Raw genomic sequence first — 4,643 nt, 5'->3', positions numbered from 1 at the left:
TACAAATGAACACGTCCATGCAACATGACACTCACAGCGAAGCTTTCTGCTACCTGAAGTGTTTAGGGTGTTTGAAGTGTTATAATAGCAGCAAAATTGTCACATTTTTCTTGTTATATGGGTCCCACCACAATCAAAACTGAGACAAAAACACGAGAATGTGTCGTGCGCTTCCATCTCAGTCTTTGTCATCTGCATTAGACCCAGCGTGACTTTAAACTGGCTAGCCCAACTTTCTTTGTTTTGTCAGCATTTAGACACTCACAGTATGCTTGAAGGGATGCACTGGAAGCCCATGGCAGGTGTCCAATAAATATGCAGCTGTATGTACCGACATAAACTGCACAGAGTAGCTCCAACATCAAGAAATTTATTTCACTGAATATAGCAATACAATAATGAGTACCTCCTCAGTTAATGCACCAAAAAGAATATTTTTAGAAAGAAACCGTACACAAACTATCTGCCACAAAACGAGTTACAGAAAACTACTGAACACTGCTGCTGTTAAAATGAAGACAACACGCAAACTGCAACCCATCAAAACTTGTTATCAGTATGTTCAATGTGCAGAAGTGGAACATTCCACAGATTTCGTAAAACTTTTCATAGCAGTTTACAGTGTTTTACAATTTACGCTCTACACATTGAGAGAATTATGTTAAATGTTATAAATACAGAAAGAAAATACTAAACACAACCGCATGGTCGAGCTGACCAGCCTTTGGCTGAATGCTAAAAATGTGTGAAATTAACCATACAAAAAAAAAACCAGTCACACAAGACGACGGACGAGAAGAGTGTGTACACTCTTCTTGTCCGTCGTCTTGTGTGACTGGTTTTTTTCCGTTTACAATGTACCAACTGGCCCACATTTCAACCCTTCCGTAACCATACAGAAGCAGAACAAAGTATTTGGAAAATCTTGTTTGTACCTTACACCTACTAGAAATTGCATAATATGCACATGTTATAACCTAGACACCAGAAGTCACAGAAAAATAAAGAGTAAGGAAATATCAACTTGAAAAAGCTTGTACCATGTTCAGCATACACAAACCTTGCTTGTGCCCTGCAGTATACAAAACACATAATACGCCCACATTATACGCTATACAGGCTAGAGATCACAGAAATATACACTAAGGAAATTTCAAACTGCAAGAGCTTGCAGCATGTTCAATATACAGAAGTGGAACAAAGTTTATGCAAACCTTCCTTAAGCCTTGCACACAACAAATTGCATAATATGAACAGGTTATAATAGAGACTAGAGTTCACAAAAAAAATACGCACTGTAAGGAAATTTTTACTGAATGCTAGAAAAGCTTGTAGCATGTTCTGCCTACAGAAGTGAAACATATTTGCAAACCTTGCTTATGCGTTGCAGACTAGAACACATAATAGAATGCACACATTATAATACACAGACCAGGGAACCCAAAAAATACACACTGTAAGGAAATTTTGACTGAATGCTATAAAAGCTTGTAGCATATTCAGCATACTGACTTGGAACAGTTTTTTTCAAACAATGCTTGTGCTTCGCGGACTAGAAATGACGTAAGTGCACTTCATAACCTAACGAGAATACTGCACTCAACCTACCATGAATGGAACAATGATGATGAAAACAGAGCACGTGTCACTGGCATGGAGCTCTGGCTAGCAAGAAAGCACAGCAAGAAAGTGCCCCAAAAGAGTACTGAGAGCGCATCTGATGTGTTACCCCAGAAGCAAGCCCATAGATAGCATGCCTGCTCTGACTACAAAGACCTTCAAAGAAAAGTTTTCATTCATAAAGTCCCTATTATGAAATTTTCACAAAGCATTTTGGTGTGCAGACTCCAAATACGTCATTAATTTCATGTAAAAGTTCCTGTGCGCTTGTCTAAATTTAAATGCTATGCAAGTTCTTATCAAATTTTCAAGAAATTTTGCAGCAGGAAACTTGCTCAAATGCAGGCTATTTGTTTTTTCTTGACATCAGGGATTGAAATAAGGGTACAATTATCATCCTGCTTATCTATCACAAAAACCCTAAAATTCAAGTGCTGAAGGATGATGTTACCCTAACTGCTTTTCGTGCTGTCAAGAAAAATAAATGACAAGCATTTCAGCAAGTTCCTTACAGCAATATTTCTTGAAAACGCTCGACAAAAACCAGCACAACATATTACAGAAGTGCACAAGGACATTTTTCATGAGATTAACTGACATATTTAGGGCAGACACACAAAATTACGTTTCCTGAAGACTCCAGAATTGAAACTTCGTCAATAATAAATTTTGGTTGAAGGCTACCCCCCTCTTAAGCAAGTACCACAAACTTAAGTGCTACACATCAGACTCATCTCCAGGGCTGTCATCAGAAGCAGGGGCTGCTGCCATAACTCTCGAGGCTGCCACCACAGTTTCAGAGGCTGCCGGATCAGCAGGCAGTGCCGATGTCTGTAGTTTCGTCCTGGAGTTGAATATCAGCTTTGTAACTGAAAGCCGAAAAAAAAAACAGCTGTTGCAGTAAAGTTTTTATGAAAACCGGGACAAGGCCACTTAATTTTGCATTCCGGTATGATACCTGACCTGAGTGCGCAATGTGAGAATCTGACATGACACCCGACCACTGCATTAATGCCATTATATTTTAAATGGGATTAATACGCCTGTCACATGGGCACTGCAAAGGCCTTAGAGAATCGGAGCCCTTCTGCTCAAAGGCACACGGTGCGCGTCTATGCAGCATGCGTAATGTGCCATCGCCTCATTAAAGCTGGCCATCCGAGACCTTTGAAGCCAGCAGCATTCAAGAAGCTGCGATTGCAGCACCACCACGCTAGAAAACTAACCGCAAAGAGAAAACCTAAGCAGTTCAATAACTTTGAAAACATATCGGATATAAAAAAAGTGCCTAAATCTAGTTTTTGGATGCGTCCTATGTTATGCTAAGATCTCAAGACAGTAAAAATGCAGCAGCAACACCGAGTAAATGGTGCCCAGAGCGATAAACAAACCCTGCTGCTGCTGACGAGAGAAGCTATCACTATTTTTCATGAAGGAAATATCATGAAATAAATTTGTAATTTTTAAGCTCAAAGAATGAATAAAATGCTCCACTCCAGCTTTAAAGCTATGCTTCTGCCGCTTTATGCAACTGCAACCGTAGGAGCACAAGTGCAGCTGTTCAACATTTTGAGGTGAATGATTACTTGCAGCGTCACTGCTCCTTTGGGGAAACGAGAAACTTTGGCTGGAAAGGCCTTTAAGGACTAACGTGTGACGGGGGTATAAACATGCTTGCTTTTACTTGAAACCACCGCGATAGTCATCGCTCTCAACCGAACCACACGCCGGGGAAGAAGCATTGTCTGGTAGAGTATGACACGGCCTCGCCTCATCATCTTACGGCTCCGCAAGTTTCAGAAACTGAGATTAGGTCTGCTTCTAATGATGCTGGGCATGGTTCACGGGACGCGGTAGCCGCTGCAATACTGCCCGAGACTGCCTCTTTTAACCGGCGCCGAAAAGTCCGCTTCGAGAGAGCAACGCCATACCCTGCGTATTAGCAAGGAACGTCAGCGCTTATAATAGCAAAGAAAACACGCTTACCTGAAGGCACACTCCTGTCCATGCTTGCTGAGAACACGGACAAAGGAAGTCCGAAATTGGCGCGAACAAACAACGCAACGGCGCTAAGGTCTCAACGGCAGCAACAGCGCATAACAGACACGCAAACAGCGCGAAAGGCGAAATAAACAAAGGCTCTACGGACCCAGGCAATGGACAAGCCGTGGCCGTGGCAGTGCAAGCAGCACAAAAAGTGAGAGGGCGCGACCAGCAGGCTAACTTTAGCGAGCTGCTACAGCCATGGAGGTAAAAAAAACTAGGAGAGAGTGCGCTCAGCCTCTGCAAGCCATCCTGACGCCGCTGCCGAGGGCCCTCTTTCGCACTGACTCTTGGGAAATAGGCCCTCCTCCACAGTTACCAGACTGCCAACCAGCGGTGCTTTTTAGCGAACGTCCGTGCTCCGATGTAGCGCAGAAGCGCAGCGCCTGTGTTGCAGCTTTGGCGGAATGCGTACCGAGCTCGAGGTTGTCTGAAGGCTCCGCGTCTCAACACTTCTGTTGATTACACTAAGCGTAGAAATCGAGAGTAGGCGAAGAAACAAGCCTCTAAAAAAGGGCGCAGCGGCTTCCAGAGCGCTCACGGCGGACGGACGTGTTGAACGAGCGCTCTGGCGCGCTGCGCAAGATTCTATTTCTCGGGCGGACTTCGGCCCGCCCATGGGCCCGCCGTTCTCCGCTATTCTCAAGGCACAAGTCGCGCCGAATACGCTAGCGCACATACGCGGTTCCGACGTGAAATGCAGCAGTGAAGTATTTCTCTCTCTCGCTGTCGAGAGAGAGTGCCGGCGGCTTTACGTCTGCCCCTGCGCGGGGTCTCCCGGCCACTGCGCACAATCACTTACAAAAATCAAACTGTATGTACATAGCCGCGCGCACGTAGCGTCCTGTCTCGGACTAATCGCGCGCGCGGCACACTGCACTAGCGGCCGGGGTGGGGCGCCCGGCCGCGTATACCGTCCGAGGTAGCACCCACGGAGCGTTCGTGTCACGCGTGCACTACCTGGCGAAGAGCGAGCGGGA

At 44.9% G+C, this 4,643-nt stretch overlaps 1 long non-coding RNA gene across 1 annotated transcript; it reads right to left on the bottom strand.

The window, feature by feature from the left end:
- Nucleotides 1-828: 828 nt before the first annotated feature.
- Nucleotides 829-3,747, bottom strand: LOC149363390 (uncharacterized). Its single transcript, XR_016289079.1, has 2 exons — nt 3,607-3,747; nt 829-2,489 (listed from the first exon to the last, which is right to left on the bottom strand). It is a non-coding gene; the product is annotated as an uncharacterized LOC149363390 (long non-coding RNA).
- Between the last annotated feature and the right edge of the window lie 896 nt (nt 3,748-4,643).

This window comes from Amblyomma mixtum, chromosome 2 (assembly GCF_055824585.1).
Source record: "Amblyomma mixtum isolate Tamu chromosome 2, ASM5582458v1, whole genome shotgun sequence".
Lineage (NCBI taxonomy): Eukaryota > Metazoa > Arthropoda > Arachnida > Ixodida > Ixodidae > Amblyomma > Amblyomma mixtum.
Note: the sequence above shows the minus strand (reverse complement) of the source record. Positions and strands in the feature narration are given on the sequence as shown.